Source organism: Mauremys reevesii, linkage group 3 (assembly GCF_016161935.1).
Source record: "Mauremys reevesii isolate NIE-2019 linkage group 3, ASM1616193v1, whole genome shotgun sequence".
Lineage (NCBI taxonomy): Eukaryota > Metazoa > Chordata > Testudines > Geoemydidae > Mauremys > Mauremys reevesii.
This window is the reverse complement of record NC_052625.1, coordinates 65,732,171-65,759,724: the sequence shown is the minus strand read 5'-3', so window position 1 is coordinate 65,759,724 and position 27,554 is coordinate 65,732,171. Positions and strand designations below refer to the sequence as shown.

General features: G+C 43.1%; 1 long non-coding RNA gene across 6 annotated transcripts in view; it reads left to right on the top strand.

Annotated features, from left to right (window-relative positions):
• Window positions 1-736: 736 nt before the first annotated feature.
• Window positions 737-27,554, top strand: part of LOC120401709 — a 38,000-nt gene continuing 11,182 nt past the window's right edge. Inside the window, exons 1-3 of one of the 6 annotated variants that reach the window (XR_005596670.1) lie at window positions 737-1,092; window positions 3,362-3,513; window positions 23,439-23,522. This is a non-coding gene — a long non-coding RNA (uncharacterized LOC120401709). Of the gene's footprint in view, window positions 1,093-3,361; window positions 3,514-6,902; window positions 7,029-17,855; window positions 18,016-23,438; window positions 23,523-27,554 lie in introns of those variants that run through there. The other 5 variants (XR_005596669.1, XR_005596672.1, XR_005596673.1 and 2 more) reach the window with 5 other exon arrangements.

The window sequence follows — 27,554 nt, the reverse complement described above, 5'->3', positions numbered from 1 at the left end:
AGGTACCACCCCCGCAGCTCCCACTGGCTGCAGTTCCCAGCCAATGGGAGCTGTGGAGTCGGGGCTCAGGGCAGAAGCAACACATGGAGATCCCCCCTGCCTCCACCCAGGAGCCACAGGGCCATGCTAGCCGCTTCTGGGAGCGGCGTGAGGCCAGGACAGGCAGGGAGCCCTGTTGTGTGGCCAGACTTTTCGCGGCCTAAAATCTCCATCTTTGGCTTCAGTAGCCTCTGAAAGAAAGAGCCCAATTCCAGGAGACTCCCAGCAAAACCAGGAGGGTTGGCAACCCTACTTCCTCTGGCTGCTCAGCAGGGATGTCCCTCTGGGGGAGCTGCCATTCTGTTCCCCACACCCATCTCTATCCTCTGCACCCTTCTCACCCTCCCTGCAACCTCTAAATGTGCCTCCTGCTCTCCCCAGTGCCCTGTTCCCCCTCATTCTCCTCACCTACCTTTCACAGTGTCCCTGCTCCTTACAGGCCGCCCGGGTCCTGTCCAGCCCTGGAACCATAGTGTGGCAGCAACTTTGGCTGTGGGTACAGCTTCAATCTAATTGAAAACAGTGGGAGGTGGCAGCCAACTTTATTAAGGGCAGCCTCACTTCCATGTGCAGACAGACTGCAGGGAAATGGTGGCTGGCTTGCTGGCTTTAGCCCCACTGACTAACAGGCAATGGTGCCCATTCTGACTAAGGGAAAATTCATCAAGTCAACAAAATCCCCAAATCATTAGGGATGCGATAAAATCGCCACAGTTAGCAATTCTCCTCTCTGTTGTCAGCTAGCATAACTCATGTGTCTAGTAAGGAGATATCTCTTTAAGAGACTCCTTGGGGAGAGGAGGTAGGAGTGAGTTGTGTCTGGGTCATTGTTGCTAGGCAGATTTAGAACACCCAGAAGTTTCTGGAACTAGGTGTGGCAGATTTGGGTATCCTCCAATAGGTTCTCTGGTGCTGGGATCTGATTCCACATGAGGGCAAGCAGTCAGGGCAGTTGCTTTACAAAAGGCCATGTGTCCTGTGTGAGTTGGGAGAAGCTGAGCCCTGGAGTGCAAAACAGGCTGTTTCCTCAAACTCTGAAGCATTCTGCAGCAGGTTAGTGATGCTGTTAACCCTCTAACAGGGAAGCATGGGCAATGTTAATGATAGAAAGGGGAAATTCAGAGGGAAAAATCATTTTAATTGTATACTTTGAATGTTGTTTGATTTTAGCTAAACTGTTTTAATTAAATGTCTCAACTGGCATCATTCACCGACTTTTATTTAAATCTAGTAATGGGGCGTCACTTATATTTTACTACTCTCAGTTCTTGTATTTTCTTGTAACAAGGTTTGTTTTTTAAATCTGTGTACTTAATTGAGTGGTTGATCAATCAGTTAGCTGGCTGGCTAACAGTGATTTCAGCTGAGGAAGCGTCTGCATGCATTCCAACTGAAGATTCTCACAACCAAGTGGAGGGAAGGTGTTGCTTTTGACTCAGCAGACTGTATAGATTTGGTGATCTAAGACTCTGAGATTCAGGTGAACTCAACCTATGTTTTTGGGAACTCTGGAGTTTCTTCTCACTGTGTTTCTGTGGGGACTGACCTATTTAGATTTAATTTGTTTTCTTTATGTTTATGTATAACTGTGAAGAGAATGTATGTGGATTATAAAATAGCCATGATATGTTATAAAAATAAATTATTATGTCTCTTTATAATATTTTATAAAGTTATTTAGATTAATTCCTTTTGTTCCTTTTGGGACTTGAATGTGGGGAGATTGACCCTGTGCAATCCTTGCTGAAAATCCTGAGAGACTGAATTCTGGGCCTCCAGTTGCTTTTCTCTGGGAGTTGGGTTTTTTGGGCACTGGAAAAGGGCAATTTAGCAAACTCTAGCCCACCTGTCTTGCTGTTCCTTCCATCTCCGTTAATCACCACCCTTATTAATTTCCCCTGTTATAACATCCCTCCTGCCACCTTGTCCCTGGAATTTTTCCTCATGTGACCCCACAGAGTCCTCAGGAGGCCAATATCCCTTCATGGAGGCTGTGTGCCCCCTTGGCCCTCATTGCTTTTCCAGGTTCATTGGCCGCACAGCAGGGACCTTGCAGTTGAGCTCAGGATGGCTGTTCAATGCATAGGGGATCATATGTGAGGTAAGGTCACACAGGTAAGTGTGAGAAGCTGACAAACAGATGAACAAGGATTGCAGCATTGGCAGAGTGGACTGTGGGGGTGTGGAGCAACACAAAGCCTGACAAGGGAGTATAAGTAGGAAGGGGCAGAGTTATGTAGAGCCTTGAGGATGCTTGTAGTGGGGTGAACACCTGCTCCAGCCCGGAAGGGGCTGGAAAAGCCCTGCAGAGGGCTGGGGCTGGGCAAGGGAGTAAACCCCGGCTGATTGGGGGAAGTGTCTGCAGGTGGGGCCATGCCCCCAAACTAAGCAACTGGGCCTGATAAGGCGGCCAGGGAAGCCAGAGGGAGCAGTCTCTGTCTGACTTGAGAGGGAGACAGGTCTGGCTGCTGGGGAACTCACCCAGGGGACCTAGAGGGAGGCAGGGCTGGGGAAAGGCCTTAGGAGCTGGGACACCCTAGGCCAGCAACCCCAGGCTGCAGGGTCTAGTTCTAGGCCTCCTAGGTATTGGGCTGCAGAGGGGCAGCCGGAGGGTGGGTAAAGGCAGCCAGTCCAAACCCCTTGTTGCCTATCATGGTTGGCTGATAGACTGCAGTTCGCCCCAGGGTGCGGGGTCTAAACAAAGACTGGCAGTAGCCACAACTGAGGCGACATGGGGATAGGGGTTCCCCTGGGGTGGGGAAACCCAGTAAGACTGTGGGGTACTGCAGGAGGCAGAACTCTGAGATAAGGGCACCGGGGTCCTGGGAGGGACACGGGAGCCAACGGCAAGCGGATCACCAGCCTGCAGAGGGCGCTCCTGGGTCGAAGAGCTAATTCCCAAAGACGACCAGCAGGAGGCGCTGCAGGGGTGCGTCTGCGCTGTGCTACAATGCTCATAAACAATATGACAAGAGACAATAGGTTGAGAAAAACAGAGGGTGGTGAGGACAAGGGAAAAGTGAAACAAATGATCGTATTTGTCACAGTAAGCAGCAGTCACTAAAGTTAATGGCTTTTCTTCCCCCAGAACAGGAGTTTGTAACTTTGTCTCCTTTTAAACAGTTTCTGTGATTACTTTAATGCTTCTTTATATATAGCAGGGTTTTTTTCTGTGAATCATCTATAACCTTAATACAGCAGACAGTATATCTGAAGCTGTGTAGTCTGTTGTAGTTACATGGGACTATTAATTTGAATATTCCTTTTTTGAAACCATGTTATAGTTGCATTTGTGTAACTCTTAGAATGTTCTATTTTTCAGCATGCCTGTAATCTCAGAAATGCTATATTCTGCCAACAAACCCTGATACACACCGACACCCAGCATGGATGCAATATTACGCTAGTCTTCTCTACAATGGAGAGAAATCAGTGTGAATTCAGCAACTGCTAGACTCTTCTTTCAGGTGAATGGTAAGATAAGTAATTTACATGGATACATGACCACCATTTAAATCAGTTCCAGGTCCTCAGATTGAATAGAAGAGAATATTTCACCCTACAGATAAACAAAAGATCTTTAACATCTGGTATAAACATTGATTAAACAATATGGTAGGTTGTGTGCAATAAGCACCATCCCTCCCTTCAGCTGCCCTCCTCGCAACGCACTTTCAATGGCATTTGCAAGGTTTCAGTTTAACTGACCTTCATACTCAACTTATTTTTGTGTCCTGGGTATTTTTAAGATGAGTCCATGGGAACTCCCAAACATTTTGCTGGTACTACTGGAAGAAACATTTGAGACAGTGCTGAGATTGCTATTTGCTACCAATAGCTTGAAGTTTTTGGAAAGCCTCTAAGCGATATTTTCCACTTTATAGTATTTTCTAAATGTAGAAAGACTGGCCCCATATGTTATGTTTGTTGCTAAATGGCTGAGAATGTGGGAAAGATAGTCATTCCAGGTTCTGTAGAATCCCACACATGCTCTTGGGAAAGCCAGGTACAGGCATGTAGATATCTGGCTGCACAGACAGTGGCTGATAGCCGTGCTTACAAGGAGGTTATTCTGATAATTACAGGTTCAATCATGAGCTGTATAATGCACCTGTCCAGGGGAGTTAGGGGGCATTAGACACCCCCTTATTCCTCCCTGTGGGCTACTCTGAATGCCAGTCCCTATGTAATGCACAGGTGGGAGAAGAGTTGGCACAGCCTTGACTCCAACTCAAGTGCATTGGTACATGCAGTTGAACCAGTATGGAGGAGGAAGTACAGTGTGCCAGCAATAAAGCAGGCTCAGATTGTTTCCTCCTTGGAACAATAGGGGAAAAAGGGACCAGATTTGTCACTGTTCTCTAGGGGAGTGCAGTTGTGCTATGCCCCTTACTGGGAAAAGAATAATGGATGCTTATGCAGCTCATAAAAAGAGTGGTCAAAGTGGTGAAAGGGCCAGAATGCAGGATGATTGAGTAGCTTGTTCATGGAGGTACTAGCTACTATGTGTGTATGTATGTGTAAAATATAATTGGACTGTATGGAATTGATTTTTTTCTTTTGTGAACTGTTTTTAAATTATGCAATGCTAAATTATACAGTATAAAGTGATTTATTTAAATACAAGGAGTGAAACTACTATACCACTGTGTTTATCATGATGCAAGACCTTTTATAACTTACATACAGTTGGAAGGGTATAGATAACTTGGCATAAACAGTCCCATGCCAGATGCAGTGTGTTCAAATTAGGATTTTATTTACATAGACCCAAGGGGAAAAAAACAATTCACAGGATCAAGGCCTCAGAGAAGTCAGAATGTTCAGTACTAAATATCTGCCTAGGAAAGCTAAATTTTTATCTCCTCGATCCTATTTCGCAGAATGCCTGGCTCTTAAAGGAGCATCTCCCTTTTCAATGGACATATGCCTACACGTAATTCAGCTTCCCGTTACATCCCTTATTTGTGACACCCTTTAATAGACGTCCTAAAACTTGATTTCTTTATTTAAACAAATGAGAAAATCAGTGGATGTAATAGCCAGATTTTAGTAAAGCTTTTGATACAGTAGCTCACAAACTCTTATCTGAAAAACTTACTTAAATTAGTTTGAATATGAGAAGTGTCACTTGGTTTAAAAACTGACTGAGGAACTGATACACCAAAGAGTCATAATGGTAAGTGACATTCTACTGAGATGGGGAGGGTGGCTAATTGGATGCCAGGACTGATAGTAATTACTACTTTAATGATCTGGAAGACTGAGGAAAGAAAAAATGTTAATGAAATTAATGGATTATATTAAATTGAGAGACAGGGGAACATCAGTGAAGACACAAAAATAATGTGGAAAGGCTTGGAGCCTGATCCAAAGTCCATCAAGGTTCTTACACTAATTTCAGTGAGCAGGTCCTTTAGAGAGAGTAGAAACATAGAGGGGGAATAACATATTGAACTTGGGGAAATGGAAACTACTAAATCTTGGAGTGAGGCTAATAAATAGATATTCAATGGGTGGGATTCCACTGGAAAGTAGTAATGGCACAAAAGACCTATGAGTGGTTGGATGTGAGTTTACAATATGATTTGGCAGGAAAAAAGGCCAATTTAACTTTCAGTACACAAAGAGATTATTTATTCTTTGTATCATCATGCAAAGAGATGGTGATTCCTGTGTCTGGTGCAGCCATAACTGGAATATTACATTTGTTTCTGAGTACTTCAATTACAGGAAGATCTCATCTGTCTAGGTATTAATACTGAAAGGACTAGCTTTGTGGCTGTGCATTTACTGGTAGGTACAGACTAATAATTTTTGTTGCTTTTCTTTGAAGGTCTTCTGATTAAAGTGTTGTCACAGCAATAACAAATTTCCAAATCTGAAAACACCTTAATGATTTAAATATGATTTTTTTTTCAAAAAATGTAAATGAGCTATTTAAACTCTTCTTTAACTTTCACTTTTCTTGACCTTAAACTCTGTCCTCACTGAGGATCTGTGTGTGTCTGGGTAGCTGTTGATGATACCTGAGCAAGAGCCAGCAGTAGTTGCTGAAAGGCCACAACAAAAAACAGAAGTCTTAATGCACAACCACGCAAGTTTAGTGGCACATGGTCTGGTTGCTCCCTAATCTCTCATAAAATGGCCTACTGATACTTCAGTGAGGAATTGAACAATGCACTGATGTCCAGGACTAGAGCTGTCCAGAGGACAATTTTATTCCTTGGCAAACTTTTTTGAAACTAAACTTTGACATTTGATTTTGTTGCGTACTGAAAGGAAAACAAGACCTTTTTGAACATTTTCACAAAACCAGAATTGCTGAAATCTCCATTTTCGAATTGAAACCTGAGTTTCAATTTGGGAAGAGGATGTGGCCTGCTATTAAAGGCACTGGCCTAGGATATGGGAGATCCAACTTCAAGTCCCCGCTGTGCCTGATTCAAAGCAGAGTTTTTCTTCCCAGATCGTTCTGATTCCTAGCCCATGAATGATCTAGTACGAAAAACTCTGCTCTAAATCAGGCACAACAGAGACTTGAGTCTGGCAGTAGGCTCAAGGGGGAGGACTAAGGTAGAGAGAGAGAGGGGCATTTCCTTCACCAAAAGATATCTCCATCCCTTCTCTCCTCTCAGAAACAGAAGCAATATTTGCTTCTGTTATCTCCTGGCAACATTCCTTATCGCTTCTTCACATACTGCTACTTCTCCTCCATTGTGTGATAAAGTTGGAGAAAGGGGAAGGATGGGTAAAAATAGGCCAAAAATGATGGTAAAATATTGAGGTAGTATGGAACATAGGCTGGCTTGAAAAACAAAAACATGTTGCTAAGTGGAAAAAATTTCTGTAATTATTATTAGGGAAATAATGGATGGTGGTTGGACAGGGCAAAAGTTTGAAAAGGGGATCTACCGGAAAGAGGAAGTTCTGAGAAAACATTAGAAGGAAGGAAAAAACAGTGTTCCTGAAGAGGGAAAAGGAAGGAGATAAACGGTTAAGGTAAAAGGAGTTAAAGGAAATAATTATTTTAAACACCTTTTAATTCATAGAAATGCCCCCACCACTACCCACTAACCAGCAAACATATTGACAAGGAGTTAAACTAAACTGTTTGACTTTGTATATATTTGATTTATGATTTAGTACATATTTTTTATGTTTTCCTGACAGAAAAGAGGAAATTAAAAGATGGGGAGGGACTGGGCAGAGTTCCAAAAGCTATGAGAGAGGAAAAGAATCTTTCAATCAACTGTTTTCCTGGCCAGAGGGTGGATGTCACACTATCACTAGTATTATTCCCACCAGAGTACTGCTATCCCTGTCCTCCCTTTCTGGAGATCTTAACCAGAGCCCTGTGATGCCTGGGCTGTTCATCCCCTGATCTGAGCGAACAAGAAACATAAAAGTGAATCCTGGGGAACTGAAAGTCTTTAGCCCTTTTTCCTTGTGAAGCTAAATTTGAAAAACATAAGACAATAAACAGATCACGAGGGAGGACAGGAATAAGCAGCTGTGCTCCATTTCTGCTGCACGAGGTTAAAGGGGAACCAAAAGATATCTTGCCCTCTTCCCCCACCACATAGAAGCCTGTTGTGTAAAGTGAATAATGTCAGTTTGGGGTGTTCCCCCACCCCAAAGAATCATCTTGTTGATTATCCTCAAAATTCTTAGGCCAGTCTTGCTCATGTTGGTGTGATTGTGGTGGACAGGGATGTCTTACATTGGTGTGACAGACAACCAAAAAAAAAAAAAAAAGAGAAATATGTAGATCTGCCGCAAAATACTAAGTCTTGAACTGCCTTAGCCCAGAATACTGGTATTCCCTCCCCCCCCCCCCCCAGTTTCCATCATCTGCAACTGATACTCCTTAATAGGCAAACTATCCCAGATTGAAATTAGTATTTCAGAAGCAAGTAGTATCCACAATATAGAAGCTTTTGTGTGCAGAAGTGTAGATACAGATAGGTCGATGGAAAGATCCTTCCATCCACCTAGCTACTGCCTCTCAGGGCTTATCTGTGTTTACAGTGCTGCAGTGGCGCAGATGCACCAGTGCAGCTGTGCCACTGTAGCTCTTAGTGAAGATGCTACTACACCAACAGGAGAGCTTCTCATGTCAGTGTAGGTACTCCACCTCCCTGAGAGGGAGTAGCTGTGTTGACAGGAGAACCCCTCCCATTGACATACTGCTGTCTACACTGAGGGGAGGAAGGGGGTAGGTCAGTATAACTGCACTGTGCAGGGGTGTGGTGTGACATTGAAGGCTATATGGTTTTATAAAAATATGCTGATGAGTGAATATAATGTAACTAGAATATGCTTCATGCAAAAGGTCTTTTGTAAGGTATCATTACAAAGCTTATAATCTACTGAGTGTGATCATCCTATTTGTATAAATGTACCACTCTTGTATCTGAAACTAGAAATATGAAATATAACTCTGAGGGCCTATTGTAATTATGCAAAGTGTGGGCCATTAATGGTGGTTTGGAATCTTGATGACTCCCATTAACCAGGACAATTGTCTGCAAATGGCTCTGTTTTACTTGCAAGTCTTCCTGTATACGTACTGGCAAGTGGGCAATAAAATCTTGCAGTGACATGTGATCATGTCACCTGAACTGGAATCCATCTTTAACCTGGTGTCTTTCCATTGAGAAGGAGGGGATGGGAACCCAGAGAGGGACAAAGGATTCCCGCTTTATACAAAAGATATATAAAGGGGTGGAAGAGAACAAAGGGAGGGAGGAGCCATCATGAAGAATCCCCTAGCTACCACCTGAGCTGGAACAAGAGAGATACCAGGGGAAAGAATTGTGCCCAGGCCTGGAAGTTGTCCAGTCTGAATCAAAAACTTACTGAAGCATCTCTGAGGGTGAGATTATCTGTATTCAGTTTGATTAGACATAGATTTGTGCATTTTATTTTATTTTGCTTGGTGACTTACTTTGTTCTGTCTGTTACTACTTGGAACTACTTTAAATCCTACTTTCTGTATTTAATAAAATCACTTTTTACTTATTTAACTCCGAGTGTGTATTAATACCTGGGGGAGCAAACAACTGTGCATATCTCTCTATCAGTGTTATGGGGGCGAACAATTTATGAGTTTACCCTGTATAAGCTTTATCCAGGGTAAAACGGATTTATTTGGGGTTTAGACGGCATTGGAGTTGGGCATCTGAGTGTTAAAGACAGGAACATCTCTGTTAGTTGCTTTCAGGTAAACCTGCAGCTTTGGGCCAAGTAATTCAGACCCTGGGTCTTTGTTGGAGCAGATGAGTGTGTCTGGCTCAGCAAGACAGGGTGCTGGAGTCCTGAGCTGGCAGGGAAAGCAGGGGTAGAAGTAGTCTTGGCACATCAGTGGCAGCTCCCAAGAGGGTTTCTGTGATCCAACCCGTCACATGTGGATTGAGCAATGTAGTTATAACAACATAAGTTTGTAGTGTAGACCAAATGTCAGAGAGATGGGATTACCTACATCGATTGGAAAAAAAAATGTTAATGTAGGAAGCATCTACACTATAGGGGTGCTACCGTGACACAGCTACAGCACCATAGCTTTGCCACTGTAGCAGCTGTAGTGTAGACATACCCTAAGCTTGTTGACTTTTGGGTCAGTCTACACAACAAAAAAACACACGCAGCACCAATTCTCAGAGCCTAGGTCAATTGACTTGGCCTCATGGAGCTCAGGCCTGCAGGGCTAAAAATAGCAGTGTAGGCGTTCGGACTCCATCTGGGACTTTGGCACTGAGACCCTTTCCCCAGCCAGGTTTCAGAAACTAGGCTCCAGCCAAGCCCAAATGTCTACACTAGTATATTTAGCCTTGCAGCCTAAGTCCCGTGAGTCCAAGTCAATTGACCTGGGCTCCAAGACTCACCACCACAGGATTTTCTTTGCAGTGTAAACTTCCCATTGTGGATGGGCAATTTTCTATTGTTTACTCTTGGTTGCTCTAGGAAGACCTCTGTTATGTACATATTTCCCAGACGTTTAATTTTCCTATTGTCTCACTTTTGTACTAATCTGATTACTCTTTTTATTAATGACAATTTTGTTTCTTGGTGAGTTAGGTACATAATTTATTGCTAATTGAAGAGGGATAGCTTAGTAACAAAACAAAATGCGGCTCACACTTGGATATGGCTTACAGTACAGTGAACTTCTCCAACAGAACTGGAGGAGTAATTCTGGGCACAGAAATGCAATGGAACTTTGCTTCCATTATAGTATTATATATTATGCTTATATTTGCACAAGATATAACAATATTATATACTTTAAAAAACCCTTTAACAACTTTGCTGCAATCTAGCAGCTAGGTTTGAATGTTAACCCTGATTTTTAAAGTCGTGTGCACATGTGTAATATGCTTGTAAAATGGGTCTTGTGTTCCCCTGTAGTGGCCAGTCCACACAAGATAACAGCCTGCTACTGCTGCCAGCTAGTGGACTTACTCCTTTAAATCAGGTAGTGCAGATCTGTCCTTGGTGCAGAATATCTTGTGTTCAGCCATGCTATAAAAACCTGTAGTGGGAGTTATCAAATGAGCATAGCTGACATGTACAATTTCCATAATTGTGCAGACATTCATAATTATGCACATAAATGCCCGACAAATGCAAAATATACATGCATAATGCACTAAAAATACATTTGTACAATACACTAAAAATTACATTAAGTGCTTAATGTGTGCTTGCATGTTAAAAGCAGATATAAAGAACCAGGGGTATAGGAATTCCTATATTAATTTCAATGAATTAAAACTCTACTGTGTTTTCATATTCCGTCCCCTGAGCTCCAAGAGGAAATGCACATTTTTAATGGTGCCTTTACAGTACTTTAGCTTTTGGCTGTGTTGAAATGCAGTTTTTAATCTTCTATCTTTAATGTTTTGGGGATGTGGTGAATACACTATAACTACATTTTTCATATTGTGCACCATTGAGACTTCTTTTTAGTTTTTCTTTTGCTTGTTCGGTGATTGTTAGTAATTCTCAAGTCCCTGAAGGGTTTGGGTGTGGTTAAGGATTCTTTCTCTCCCCATAAATTAGTCACAATAGTTGAGGTCAACTATGGTGCTTGAGCTAGATATCCTTATTTAAATATCTGGGAAATTGGGTTTCTCAGTGGAAAGCCTTCAGTTTGGGGCTTGGCTACGCTGTAGAGTTGCAGCGCTGGTGGCGGGTTTACAGCACTGCAACTTACTCACCGTCCACACTTGCAAGGCACATACAGCGCTGCATCTCCCTGTCTGCAGCGCTGGCTGTACTCCTGCTCTGCCTCGGGTATAACTATTGCAGCGCTGGTGATGCAGCGCTGCTCCTCCAGTGTGGCCACCAAAAGCACTGTAATTGGACTCCAGAATTTTAAGTAAGGAACTCTTTGTTTTGTTATGATGCCTCTCTTTGTTTTGTTGTGAACTCGGGGCTTCCGGAGCTGCTTATCTAAAAAACAAACACAGCTCCTGTTTGCTGTGAATGAGGCAGGCAGGGGGATGAATGTCTACAGCTAGTGTTTGCTTGAGGAGAGAAACAGCACGGCGGGAGGGGAGGGGGGGGAAGGGAGGCTATTTGCATTTAAGAGTGAATGAGGGGTTGGGGAAGTGGTCAGAATTTGCAAGGCAGGGAGCTGACACAGTGTCAGCTCCAAAAATCCACTCTCTCTCTCTCTCTCCCACGCTCCCTGTCACACTCCACCCCACCCCCCTCTTTTGAAAAGCATGTTGCAGCCACTTGAACGCTGGGATAGCTGCCAATAATGCACCACTCCAAACACCGCTGCAAATGCTGCAAATGTGGCCACACTCCAGCGTTTTCCCTACACAGCTGTACGAAGACAGCTGTAACTCCCAGCGCTGCATGCCTGCAAGTATAGCCAAGCCCTCTCACTTCCTCCCTTAGAGGACAGGGACTGGCCCAGGATATTTAAGATGATGAAAGTTTCCTGGTCGGTCTGCTAGATAGCCTGAATTTTTGCCTTGTTTGAGGGACCTGTGGCTGTTTTAAGACATTTCATAAACCTCCAAGGATATAAACTAATACTAATGATACCTAGAACTTTTTGTCAGCAAATCTCCTGGTGCTTTGCAAAGGAGATTAATATCGCTAAGCCCATTTTATAGGTGGAAAAACTGAGGCACAGAGAGGCTGAGACTTTCCGAACATCACTCAGGAGGCCAGTGACAGAGTTGGAAATAGATTTGTGTCTCCTGAGTCCCAGATGAGTGCTCTGTCCAGTAGGCAACACTGTCTCGCAGTGTTATGCACCATTAGAAATCTGGGACACCTAGCATTCCAATGGTATATAGTAGTATATTCTTGCCTTCAGAAATATAAACTATTTAGTTTTTATGGTTCAAAAATATACTTTAAAATTGGTAGACATTAACATCATGTCGTTTTGATTGCCCTCTTCCCTACATTTTTCTCCCACACACGTACTTATTAAAATATTCACTTCTAAATACATGCTGGAATTAAAGTAGGAGGAATAAAGCAAGATGCTCACACTTCAAGATGAAATCTTTTTTGACTTGATAAACACTTTAGGGACCAAACATTCAAAGCAATTCTCTTGGACCAATGACCAGAAAGATTCACTCCTTTCCTAAATTCCCAGCAACACCCATTTGCACTAGGCAGCCACAGCAGCAACCCCCAGCACCCAAAAGTAGCCCACAATGAGGATGCCAGCCTGCACTGGTGGGCTACAGAGGAGAAGGTGGATGCCTGTCTCAAATGGGGAGGAGGCAGGATGCTTCCTCTGTTTGTAGCATCCTGTTCTGTAGTGTAGCCAGTCCACATGATTACCTCTCTGGTCTAATAGTACACTTCAATTTTTAGGGTGTAGTGCAAGACCTACTTCTTTTCCTACACATTTGCCTGGGATTGGTGGTAGAGTTGGGGTGTTTGCTTTAGGAATTGTCTCCCCTCTCCCTCTTCCATTCTGTACAAATAGCTTGTGGTTTATTAAATAATATATGAGCCTTGTAATACACCTCTACCCCGATATAACGCGACCCAATATAACAAGTATTCGGATATAACGCGGTAAAGCAGGGCTCTGGGGGGGCGGGACTGCGCACTCTGGCGGATCAAAGCAAGTTCGATATAACGCAGTTTCACCTATAACATGGTAAGATTTTTTTGGCTCCTGAGGACAGCCTTATATCGGGGTAGAGGTGTACATAGCTAAACACATTTTTAAAATAAAAAAACTACGTAAAATATAATTTCATTCATGGTTGCCTGTCGTCTGAATCTGGATGGGACAGACCGCAATGTTTGATCTTTTGTCCTGGAAAATTATTTTGCTACAGTTCTTGCATCCTACTGCTGCTGAGCATACAGAGGCTGCAGCTTCTGCTGTTCCTTCATTGCTCCTCCTACTGGCTTGCTCAGGCAAGGAGACAGCTAGCACCAATAGCTGCATCAGCTCTCAGGAGGAGGAAGAGGGGAATGCATCATAAGAAGTGCACAGTGGGGAAAGGGATGGAGCAATAAGCAGGGGATGTGCCCCACCCCCTAGGGGATCAAAAAGAATCAGAATGGGGGTTTTGCTTAATTAGGTACATGAGAATTTGGCCCTGTATCATTTGAGGCCCTGATAACTAATATCTCTATTTTACAAATCCTGGGATTCACCATGCACCCAGCCCTTGGGTGATTCAGGCCACTCAGCCACTTAACGCTGGGCTTGTTTCTAATATTTTTCCCTTTTAATGGGGGGGAAAGCTTCTCAATGTTGGCCACCATAATTTCATTGAGCGATAATAGCAAAGGTGCCCTAAAAGCCTGTGCTGGCATGTTACCATTGTGACATGAAGCCTAAGCCTCTGTATTTTACAGATGGTCTATCCTCTACATCAGGGATGTCCCTTGGAAGGGAACAGACAGTTGTAACAACTATTTTTACAACTAATGTAACACCAATATTTAAAAAGGGCTCTAGGGGTGATCCCGGCAATTACAGACCGGTAAGTCTAACGTCGGTACCGGGCAAATTAGTCGAAACAATAGTTAAGAATAAAATTGAGAGACACATAGAAAAACAAACTTTTGAGCAATAGTCAACATGGTTTCTGTAAAGGGAAATCGTGTCTTACTAATCTATTAGAGTTCTTTGAAGGGGTCAACAAACATGTGGACAAGGGGGATCCAGTGGACATAGTGTACTTAGATTTCCAGAAAGCCTTTGATAAGGTCCCTCACCAAAGGCTCTTACGTAAAGTAAGCTGTCATGGGATAAAAGGGAAAGTCCTTTCATGGATTGAGAACTGGTTAAAAGACAGGGAACAAAGGGTAGGAATTAATGGTAAATTCTTAGAATGGAGAGGGGTAACTAGTGGTGTTCCCCAAGGGTCAGTCCTAGGACCAATCCTATTCAATTTATTCATAAATGATCTGGAGAAAGGGGTAAACAGTGAGGTGGCAAAGTTTGCAGATGATACTAAACTACTCAAGATAGTTAAGACCAAAGCAGATTGTGAAGAACTTCAAAAAGATCTCACAAAACTAAGTGATTGGGCAACAAAATGGCAAATGAAATTTAATGTGGATAAATGTAAAGTAATGCACATTGGAAAAAATAACCCCAACTATACATACAATATGATGGGGGCTAATTTAGCTACAACGAGTCGAGAAAAAGATCTTGGAGTCATCGTGGATAGTTCTCTGAAGATGTCCACGCAGTATGCAGAGGTGGTCAAAAAAGCAAACAGGATGTTAGGAATCATTAAAAAGGGGATAGAGAATAAGACTGAGAATATATTATTGCCCTTATATAAATCCATGGTACGCCCACATCTCGAATACTGTGTACAGATGTGGTCTCCTCACCTCAAGAAAGATATTCTAGCACTAGAAAAGGTTCAGAAAAGGGCAACTAAAATGATTAGGGGTTTGGAGAGGGTCCCATATGAGGAAAGATTAAAGAGGCTAGGTCTCTTCAGCTTGGAAAAGAGGAGACTAAGGGGGGATATGATAGAGGTATATAAAATCATGAGTGATGCTGAGAAAGTGGATAAGGAAAAGTAATTTACTTATTCCCATAATACAAGAACTAGGGGTCACCAAATGAAATTAATAGGCTGCAGGTTTAAAACAAATATAAGGAAGTAGTTCTTCACGCAGCACACAGTCAACTTGTGGAACTCCTTACCTGAGGAGGTTGTGAAGGCTAGGACTATAACAATGTTTAAAAGAGAACTGGATAAATTCATGGTGGTGAAGTCCATAAATGGCTATTAGCCAGGATGGGTAAAGAATGGTGTCCTTAGCCTCTGTTTGTTAGAGGATGGAGATGGATGGCAGGAGAGAGATCACTTGATCATTGCCTGTTAGGTTCACTTCCTCTGGGGCAGCTGGCATTGGCCACTGTCGGTAGACAGATACTGGGCTAGATGGACCTTTGGTCTGATCCGGTACGGCCGTTCTTATGTTCTTATGTACCGAGGTGGCAGCAGTCTGAAGCTACAAATCTAGGCTTCAACTTTACAAGAGATTTAAGTGCACCTCCTGGGAAGTGAGCTAACTATGGTTGAGGTCAATCAGTGTTAAAGGTATTGAGCACATTATCTTCAGTTAGCTCTTATTCTGTAAGGTGCTAATTATTGGCCAATTTGACTGCTTCTATTAAAAATTACCTGGCTGTAGGAAACTGACCTAGAAAGAAGAAGAAAACTAACCTTTTAACAAGTCGTCTCAAGAAGTGGGTGGAGTTTCAATATTCTCTGCAAAAAAAAAAAAAAAAGCTACTGAGCATGCTCAGAGATGGGCTTTTTCCATTCCTGTTTTTTTATTATCCAGCTGATTTTTTCAACCTCTTGTCATGCATGTACTGCAGAATGAGCACATTTTATATGCCAGATTTAAAAGCTGAGACATTTTTTGGTTGTGTGGGGAAAGAGTGGCAACTTTTTTACAGCAGGAAAAATATTTTCCCAGGCTCACATAACTCAAGAAACAGCTAGATATATTTGACTCAAAAAATTATCTTTCAGTTGAGAACAAGCATGAAAAATTTCAACCTAAAGGAAGACAGTTTTCAGAAAGCTCTCAGTTAGGGGGAAAAAGGGGAGGAGGGGTTTATAATCAAAACTATTTTGCAACCCTAACAACTCTAGCATGCTTAACATGTGGACAGTGCATTTTGGATATCAGATGAATTGTCATTATTCATGCTTTGTATTACAGTAGCATCCAGAGGCTCTTGTCAGGATTGGGCCCCCTGTGTGCTAGGCATTGTGCAAACAGGGTAAAAGATGGCCTCTGCCCTAAGGAGAAAACAGCTAAAGACAGCACCCCACACTTCAGCAGCCCCTTGGACCCAGAACTCTGCTTCTCTGTGGGAGGCACCTTGAATGATTTATAGGGCCCAATTTTGTGTCAAAACTCCAAAAATAGTCAGTTGACCTTGGTGCAGGATCCTCACTGTCCGGTGTACATCAATTGTTTTATAAGCCAAATTATTTCACACTTATTTACTACAAAAGACTATTTTTAAGTAGCTCAGCATTAAGCCACTAAGAACTGCAGAAACTGTGGCTTGGCTGAACCTTCTGTTTAATAATGCCAGTGATAGCCACACCCATGAGTTCTTAGTTAATTAAAAACACAGGGAAAGAGATTAAATTGGTGGTTTTACAGTGCTGCTGATTTAGTCACATTGCAAATGCTATCACAGATTTTAATTTCATAGTGATGGGTTGCAGTTCTTTAGTGATTAATAATGGACATATCCCATAACTTACTCTTGTCATGTGACTCATTTTGCAAGGCTACCTAATGTCAGGTTATTGGACCATACGCTAATCTAAGAATCCATGCAAAGCAACTTTGTAGCTGCTCTTGGTTTTTAATGAAAACCAGAATTGTTTCAGGAACTAAACAATAAAAGTGTTGGGAGTTTGTTTTTCTAGCTGAATTTCCAATGACAAAATATTTAAGGCATACAGTTAAGTTGGCTTTCCCTAGTAAGCCTTATTACTGAGATAAGATACATGATGCAAGAAAGTATATTGCTTACATTAGTGTTTATAAACACAAATTATATTATGTAAGATGAGGGGTGTGTGTGTGTGTGTGTGTGTGAGATGTTCCAGTCAAAACAAATATTTTGTCCTACATTTTTAGTGAGTCTGAGAATCTGATCTTCCTGCTCTTGCGTTTTAAATCTCTGTGGCTTGAACTTGATTTTCTAAGTTTCCACAGAACTGTCCAAATTGGTTAGCTACACAGCCAGATTTTCAAATTTATTTTCAATCTCTCTTGCAGTCTATCTAGTTTAGTATTAGTTCCAGGAAAAATCTTGACTTGCAGTTGGGTCACTTTCTTTTCAATTTAATATTTTTATTGTGGGTTTTTCAGAGATTCATAGATTCCAAGGCCAGAAGGGACCATTGTGATAATCTAGTCTGACCTCCTGTTTAGGACAGGCCATAGAACTTCCCCCAAAATAATTCCCAGAGCAGATCTTTCAGAAAAACATCCATTCTTGAGTTTAAAATTGTCAGTGATGGAGAATTGACCATGACTTTTGATAAATTGTTCCAATGGCTAATTACTCTCATGATTCCAAATTTATTTATTTCTAGTCTGAATTTGTTAACTTCAGCTTCCAGCCATTGCATTGTGTTATGACTTTCTCTGCTAGAGTGAAGAGCCTGTTATTAATATATTTCCCATGTAGTAGACTGTAATCAAGTATCCTCCTTAGCCGGCTCTTTGTTGAGATAAATAGCTGGAGATCCTTGTATCTGTCACTAGAAAGCATGTTTTCTAAGCCTTTAATCATTCTCAAGGTTCTTCTCTGAACCTGTAAAGGTGTGTGACCGGGGCTCGACCCTCTCAGAGGTGCAGAGGGGAGCCACACCAGCTCGCTACACGACGTCTGGTCCCCTGGCGGTCCTGGGCGACAAACACAAAGCCCCAAGGCACGGGCACTCTGGCACAGGCCTGAGCAGCAAGGTAGAGTCTAAGGAGCTCAGGCCCCCTCGGCAGGGCTGAGCAACCGCAGAGTCAAAGGGGGCCCAGGCCCTCTGTTTCAGGGCTGGGCAATGATACAGAGTCAAAAGGGGCTCAGGCCCTCTGCTTCGGGGCTGAGCAACAATACAGGGCCAAAGGGGCTCAGGCCCTCTGCTTCAGGGCTGAGCAACAGTACAGAGGTTCAGGGAGCTCAGGCCCTCTGGGTCAGGGCGGAGCAGCAGTACAGTCCGAAGGGGCCCAGCCGTAGGTTTGGGCGGGGCACCAAACACAGAGTCACAAGGCTCGGACCCCTTTGGCTCAGGGCTGAGCAAAGCACAAGGTTCAGGGAGCTCAGGCCCTCTGATTCAGGGCTGAGCAGCAGTAGAGTCTAAAGGGGCCCAGCCCTAGGTTTGGGCGGGGCACCAAATACAGAGAGTCATAAGGCTCAGACCCCTTTGGCTCAGGGCTGAGCAAAGAATCAATCCTGTACCTAAGCCTGAGCGTTGGGTGAGGGGGAGTCTGCCACCCATGAGGGGGGTGGCAGGGGGGACGCAGGCCCACCCACTCCACTGTGTCCCAGCCCGGGGCCTTAGCAGCGGCTATCACCGCTGACCGGTCAGTGAGGCTCCTGACTGAAACACACTGACATAGGTTCGGATATGTCTGCAGCCTAACTGGGGTCGGCTACCCCCGGGCTACTTCCGGTCTCTCCCTCAGGGCCTACCTGCTCCGTGGCGTCGGTCCCCGGCCAGTCCACCAGCATGGGCTCCTCGCGGCCAGGGCTTGGTGGCAGGTCCGGCAGTTCCTCAGGGAAGTCCGGCCAGGCATGCTCCGGTGACTCCTCCGAGTAGCAGCAGGGGCGAGGAGGCTCCAGTGGCTCCTCCGGATAGAAGGCGCGGGGAAGCTCCGGGGGCTCCTCCGGGTAGTGGGTGCGGGGAAGCTCCGGGGGCTCCTCCGGGTAACGGGCGCGGGGAAGCTCCAGCCAGTCTGGGCGGCTGCCCTGGGTCCCTGAGGTTTCCCAGTTGCGACCTCCCTGCGGCACGTCTGCTCCCTGTGGCAGCTGGCCCCCTACTGAGCTCTGCCAGCCAGCCTTTAAACTTCCGGGTCGCCGCCTGACCCTTGGAGGGGCGGGCTCAACGCTCCTTGGCCCCACCCCCTCAGGCTTCTGGCTAGGCGCTTCCTCCACTGGGCAGGAGGGGGAGCCACACCGGCTCGCTACAGAACCCTCTCCAATTTTTCAACATCCTTGAATTGTGGACACTGGAACCTACTGGACATAGTATAACAGCAGTGGTCACACCAAAGCCAAATACAAAGGCAAAATAACCTCTTTATTCCTGCTTGAGGTTCCCCTGTTTATGCATCAAAGGGTATGCCTACACTACCCGCCGGATCGGCGGGTAGTGATCGATTTATTGGGGATCGATTTATCGCGTCTAGTGTAGATGCGATAAAAGTGATCCCCGATCGCTCTGCTGTCGACTCCAGAACTCCCTCGCAGCACGGGGGAGCAGCAGCAGTCAACTCGCCACCGTCCTCATGGCCAGGTGAATCGACCTAAGATACGCTGACTTCAGCTATGATATTTGCGTAGCTGAAGTTGCTTATCTTAGGTTGACTGCCCCCCTAGTGTAGACCTAGCCCAAGTGTCATATTAGCCCTTTTGGCCACAACATTGACTGGCTCACTACAAAAGCAGCTTTGCCTCTCCTGGAATTGACACCACCTCATCAGTTATTGGGAGTGAACTACATCCACCCTGATCAAATTGGCCCTGTCAAAACTGGTTCTCCACTTGTGAGGTAACTCCCTTCTCTTCATGTGTCAGTGTGTAATGCCTGCATCTGTAATTTTCACTCCATGCATCAGAAGAAGTGGGTTTTTTTTTACCACGAAAGCTTACGCCCAAATAAATCTGTTAGTCTTTGAGGTGTTACCAGACTCCTTGTTAACATTGACTGGGAGCTCATGTTCAGCTGATTATCCATCATGACACCCAGTGGTGAGCTGGAGCAGGTTCCCACAGGTTCCCAAGAACCGGTTGCTAAAATTAGACCTCCATGGAGAACCGGTTGTTAAAGGGCCAGGAGGTGGGCAAAGAACTCTAGTCCGTGGGCCGGACCATCCTGTTGCTCCCAGGATTCCCAGCTGGGGAGGCTGAGGCTCCCCCGGCCCTTCCCCCGCTTCCCCCCAGCTGCAGCGGGGCCAGCCGCCGGCACCAGCTGGGCAGCTCAGCTGAGCTCCTGAGTCGTCCTGCTGCTTTGAGCTGCCGGCAAGGTAAGGGGGGAGGGGGCTGCAAGCTGTAGGGTTGCCGGGGGGGGCAAGTGGGGCAATTTGCCCCAGGCCCTGCAGGGGCCCCCGGCCCCATGGGTATGTCCCCCCCCGCCCCCTCCCCCATTCCCCCCCTTAAATCAGAACTTTTTATAGGGAACCGGTTGTTAAGATTTTGGCAGCTCATCACTGATGACACCCTATCTTTTTTAGAGTCACTACTTCCCAGGACAGAGTCCCCCATTCTCTATGTGTGGCCTGCATTCTTTGTTCCTGGATGTATACATTTACACTCACATTAGGCATATTAAAACGCGGATTGTTTGCCTGCACCCAGTTTACCAAGTAATCCAGATCTCTCTGTATCAGTGATGTGTCCTCTTCATAATTTTTGTGTCATCTGCAAACTTAATCAGTGATGATTTGATGTTTTCTTCCAGGACATTGATAAAAGTATTGAATAGCATAGGGCCAAGAACAGATCCCTGTGAGACCCACCCGATGATGATTCCCTGTTTATAGTTATGTTTTCAGATCTATCAGTTAGCCAGTTTTTAATTAATTTATTGTGTGCCATGTTAATTTTACATTGTTCTAGATTTTTAATCAAAATATCATGCAGTACCAAGTCAAATGCCATACAGAAGTATAAGAATATTACGTCAACACCATTACCTTTATCAACCAAAGTTGTAATCTCATTAAAAAAAGATGTCAATTTAGTTTGACAGGGAGTATGCTGAAAAAGAATGTCCAAGTGATCTTCTCTGAGATCCTTCCTGTCTCAGGAATGAAGGAAGATAGAACGCAAAAGATTCTGGAAGTGAACCACTGGCTAGGCAAGTGGTGTAGGATTTGGGTTTTGTGGAACATTCTCCCCATAGAAAGTGGACCCAAGGGCTGTATAATTTGGATGGTCTATATCTCCATAGAATGGGGACTAATCTCCTTGGGGACAAGCTGACTCGAGTAGCCAGGATGGCATTAAACCAATAACAAAATGGGAAGGTAAAAAGAGGGGAGATATGAGCATTCAGCACAAAAATTAAGATGTTGAGAACAAAATTAATTAAGAAACCAAAGAACATTAAGAAAAGAAATTCTTTAATTGCCCATACATTACTGCTAGGAGCATGGATAACAAATGAGGAATTTGAATTGCTCGTTTATGAGCATAAATTTGATCTAGTTGTATTACTGAAACCTGGCAGGATGATTCACACAATTGGAATGTTAAAAAATCAATGGCTGTAACCTATTTCGGAGGGATTGAGAGGGCAAAGCGGTATGGGGGAGTATTGAATCCTCACAAGGATTCCCTTGCAGGTACTATCTAGTTAACTTTATTGTTTAGGATCTCATCTACCAGTGAGAACTTAAAAATTATAGAAAATGTAGAACTGTCCCAACAGAATAAATGCTGAAACCACAACCAAATGAAATAAAGCAAAATAAAATATCCCTGATGAGGAGGAGGGTGAAAATCTATGGCCTGTAATATTAGAGGGTCAGGCCAGATAATCATAATGGTCCCTTCTGCCTTTATGATCTTATGAATCATTGCAAACAAAATAAAGCATGATTAAATTGAACAAAATGACATCTTGGGTGTTCTTGCACACCTCAGGTCCTGCTGAACCTGGAGGGTTTATTTGCACTTCAGATTTGGTATGTTAATTATTCAATTTAAGGCATTTAAAGTGCACTCAAGTCCCATGGTGATGGACACTTTATAAATGTGTAATACTTATTATTATTTTATTTATTATTTATTAATAGAACATTCCAGTAAAAATATACTTCACTGACTTCCATTTCTTAACATCATGTGATGTTTATAGGTTGGCAGGTCTTTAATCTGTATTTGACGTACATTTTTGGTCTGCAGTTGTCATGACTGCTGAAATCAAGAAACCACTTACTTAGCCCATATCACATAGAACTCCTTTTCCTAATCCCTGCCTCTGAAGTTCCATTGTTTCATACATAAGTGCTCTGCATTATCTCACACTCCAAGTCAAATATTGAATATAGGTGTGGGATGAGGCCTCCCTGTTTTATTGCTGAGCAAGGTGGTCTTGCTAGTTGCTTGAAAGGAAGAGATGAACAGTACAAAATTGTTTTATCACTCTCACCTGGCCCTTGTAGGCTTGAGTTGCTCTTACCATCAGTTTTTTTTTATATTGTTTAATTTGACAAATTAACATTGCACTGAATTAGTCAAATTAGCCCTGTGGCCAGAATGTGTCAGGGCAGTGGACCCCAACCGAAGGACCACTGCGACAGTGGTGGAGGAAGGAGCCTAATATTTGAAGGGGAAGACATATCCCTGATGCAGTGGTCCCCAACGCGGTGCCTGCGGGCACCATGGCGCCTGTGGGGGCATCTTAATGTGCCCGCGTCCTGGCCCCCGGGAGAGCACCTGCTGAAATGCCGCCGAATTTCGGCGGCATTTCGGCGGTGACGCCTCTCGATGACGTGGCTTGCCATCGACAAGCGACGTCATCGAGAGGCGTCCCCGCCGAAATTCAGGAGCGACACCTCTCGATGATGTCACTTGTCGACGGCAAGCGGCGTCATCGAGAGGCGTCCCCACCGAAATGCCGCTGAAATTCGGCGGCATTTCGGCAGGTGCCCTCCCGGGGGCCAGGACACGGGTGCATTAAGATGCCCCCACGGGTGCCATGGCGTCCGCGGGCACTGCGTTGGAGACCACTGCGTCAGGGTTATGTCTTCTCCTTCAAATATTAGGTTCCTCCCCCAATTCATCTATATTGCCCAAATTTGATTTAGATATTTGTTTCCAAGTAGTATTGACTGGGTTTGAAAGTGATAATATAGTACAGTTTTGATCCAGCTACACTATGATTAAAAAGGATTTTCTGTGTGTGTCATTAAATGTATACAGTTAACAAACACTGACATTACTGTTCTTTAATTAATGATAAGGTTGGGAAGTTAATGCCTGATTGGGCTGAGGCTCCAAAGTGGTGTTCTGTGTGTTGGAGGAACAGGGAGAAGCCATGCCTATGAATCACATGGGCGTTAGTACAAGAGAGATGATAGGAGAATTACAATTTCTTTAAAAGCTGTACACAACACAAGTTTCCCAACACCAACTCTTCTATTCATCTTTTCTCGTGTTTCAGGAACAAGGGAGCATTCAATTAACTTGAAAGGCAACATTTTTCCAATGGATACAAATAAATAATTATATTAATAATACAAAGCACAACTAACCTGTGGAACTTATTGCCACAAGATATCACTGAGGCCAAGAGCTTAGAAGTTAAAAAATTATATGAATAACAGGAACCTTCAGAGTTGCTTTAATAAAAATTCACAACATCAGCAATAAAAGTTTGTAAGGAATGTAAACTCCTCCTGCTTAAAGCTATTCACCAACTTCTGAGTGAGTTAGGAAGAAGCTTACTTTATGAAAAAGTTAGTCCCCAGTTGCCCACTCCTGGGTTTTATGCAGCAAATATTTATCATTGGCCCTCCCCTTCAGTGTGTTTTGAATGTAGAATTATTAAATAATGTTCCTGAATGGCAAAAAGCTCTGGCAGAGCTAAAAAACAGACCAAAAAGCAAGGAGGGGAAAAAAGCAAGAAACTCATTTTGGGGAGGGTAAATTGTGGGTGTGAGAGATAATTGGTTTCAGAAGGCATTTTATGTCTCTGGCTAGCAAGGAAAAGGGGACTGTGTGTAATACTCACCACTCACATAACATTAAATCAGAGTTGAGGGATAGTTTATTTTATTTAAGTGTACAATTGCTGGGCTGTTACACTGAGCTCATTATGTTCCTAAACAAAATAAAAAACTTGTCCTTAATTATTTTGAAACATTTTGGGGACTGGGCAGTTATACTCAGTGAAGCCTTCCATTGTACATCAATTCCTTGATGGGACAGATCCAATAAAAAAAGAGAAGATACGCAACGAAACAGGTGTTGCAGGAACTTGTTCAGTCTCTCAAAGTGTAGGAAAGAATTGCACTTAGGGGAATTAGTTTAGATGTTTTATTTAGATCCTCAACATTTAAATACTAGAATAGATTTAAAATTAATTTCTGAGGCCACTGAGGTCAATGGGAGCTGTTTTAGGTACTCAGCACTCATGAAATTAAGGCGAGTGCCTAAATGCGGATTTAGGAGACTAACTTTAGGCTACTATATTTTAAAATCTTGGCTTAAATCCTTAATGAAACAAGCAACGTCTGCAGAAATATTCAGATCATGCTCCATTGGAAGGCCCTTTTCAGGGATGTCCTGAGAAATTTTCCCCCTGGTATGTACCATCAATACCCATGGAGTCTTCCCTGCTGCAGCTGCTGGCTCACCTGCAGAGTCTGCCCTATGCTCCTCCCTCACCTTCCAGCCTGGTCTTCCCTAGGGTGCAGTTTCACTCCCCATTCTTACGAGGGGACGCAGGCTGCTAGAAGTGGGGTGAGGATGATGGAGGCCAAACTTTCTGTCATGATGCAGGGGCCACGGGGCCACACCTGATTGGACGCACAAGGCAATGGGGTGGCCTCTTTGCTGCTGGGAGCTGGCTCCCGCATGACCTGAGTGAGAAGTGGGGTGGCCAGAGCTGCTGCTCCTCACTTCTATTGGAAATGTAACTGGCATATGGCCGCAGGTGCCACTGTACCATTTGATAGCTGGGATGGGACCCAGCCATCATCTTTGTGAAAAATGGATTGTTTGCTTCTCCAGCACAAAGACCAGGTTCCAGCAGTTAAACATGACATTGTTCAACATGGTCAAATAAATAATAAAGGAGGTAAAAGTATTTAGGGTTCATCTGATAAGTACAGCCTCACTTTAAACGAAAAAGAAAGAGCTAGAAAAATTAAAACTGGGACAGAGGTCAGTAAGGCTGCAAGAGGTTCATAAAACCAGAGGCTAAAAAAAATAATTTATCAACAAAAAGGTGTTAGGGGTATGGCTTCTCATGAACATTCAGTTGCTACTCAAGTTTGGAGAAAAGTCTGAGAATTCATAGATTTTTTTTTTTTTAAGGCCAGAAAGGATCACTTTGATCAGTGGGTCTGACCTCCTGCATAACACAGGCCAAATAATTTAAACTGATAATTCCTGCACTGAGACCAATAAATGTCGATTGAAGTAGATCATATATTTTAGAAAGACATCCAGTCTTGACTGAAATACTTCAAGTCATGGAGAATTGACCACATCCCTGGTAAGCTTGTTTCAGTGTGTAATTACCCTCACAGTAAAAAAAGTTGCATCTTAATACCTGTTTGAATTTTATCTATCTTCAACTTCCAGCCACTGGATTTTGTTATGCCTTTGTCTGCTAGATTTAAGTGCCCTCTAGTTTTTAAAATGTATAATATGAAGTCTATAGCAAACTAGGTGCGACTGCTCAGTATAATATATTTTTTTCGAAGTCAGATCAGGATAACATTGACCTGAGCATAATATGTCTGTTTTTGTGAACACTTTTCTCTTCCCAAATTTGGAGTACTCTGTGAAATACTGAAAAGAGAAATCTGGGTTACATGCAGTTTTAGTATCAGACAATTTTAGTATCAATTCATAATTTCCTTTGAGACATGTGCCACTCCTTAAGGGACTAGCCTATAAGAGGGGGTGATTTAACATAGCAGGAATAGCCAGGACTGGTATGCAAGGCAGCATTGCTACATCTCAGGAAAATAATACACACTCTGGTTCAACTGTTTGTCACTTAGCTGTACTAGAATGGAGCGCCTATTGTCTGACACATATGAGCTAAGCATTGATCTGATCACTTCTGACATCCAAAAATGGCAAGTTGCCTTTTCTCTTGAAGCCATGAAGACAGCTAACTTAATCCTGGCCTTTCAATGTCTTGAAATAAATTTTGGAAACATGCTTAATATCTGGTTTGCCACCTTATTGGAATAGTACATAGGATCAGATGGCATAAATAAAAAGGTTTAGGGCATGCTATTTGGATGGAGATTATCCATCTGGAGAGAGGGCAGAACATTTTCTCTTAAATCCTCTTTTATGGAAGTATTCATATATGGAAAGTTTAATATACCTAGGTCAGATATATTGCATGAATAATATCTTAAGTACTACATTTAAAGTTGTTTGGCAGGCACTTAGACAACTCGCTAATTTAATATGACGTTTATAGAGGCTGCAACCCAGGGGTGTCTCTCTACACAATTTTATTTTTATTATTTATACAGCACTACAGGAATGCATAGTACTTACGGACTAATAAAATGACAGATTCTGTCTCCAAATAACTTAGTCTTGATTATTTCCATCATACTCCCACAGACGAGTTTGTAAGACTCTCTCAACTGAAAATAGTTTTATATTGACTAATCATTGTCGCATTTGTTGAACATTGTTTTCAGGAATCTAGTTAACAACATGAACTTCAAATAACACTAAGCACTGGGCAAATAAGTGTGCATTTTCAAAAGACAAAACATTAATCCTGAATGCTGCTATACACATCCTGTAATTGTATGTTTCTACCTGTATTCCACCTCCCAAGAAGTGCATGTGATCTTTCCTCCTCTTGTGATCTAGCCCTTTTAATAAGTCTTTACAATACAACTACTGTACTTGTTTGGTCTTTTATATAGATAAAAATAAATCAAGTTACATACAGGGATTATTTAAGGATAAACTAATTCAATCTTATTTGTGTCTTTGAAAATGCATTATACAGACTGGAGGCAATGTTCCTTAAAATTCTGCTTTGATGTCCCTTTGTCTTTCTGGCTGTGGTCAAATTCTGTTTTTGTGTCTGAGATCTACAGCACTTTGTTTCCTTTGAAGTGTAATAATAATTGGAGAATTGAAATGTTTAAAAAGCATTTTGAGAGAGAATTTCTGATTGGATTAAAGCACAAAAAATATGTTAACGTTACAAAATTAAGGTTAAACCGTGCATCTGTCATTCCCCCTGCTTTGTGTGTAGGCTTAATGATACAGAGCCAGAATTTCAGGCTGGTTGAATCAGTGCAGCTCCACTGAGCTCCATTTACATCAGGTGAAAATGTGATACTCCGCCTTTAATCATGTCATCATATTTTTTGTCAAATATCATAGTGTAATATAATCCTACACAATTTTTCTACAATTTTAACTACACGTGTAGGACTTCATACAATGTACTACTTTGTGTATGCCAGGCAGTCCGTGAAAGTAATGCAGGAGAGGAAACAGTATAAATGTCCAACATAACGTAGATAAAAACAAGTATAACAAGGGGATACAGGTAGTGAGG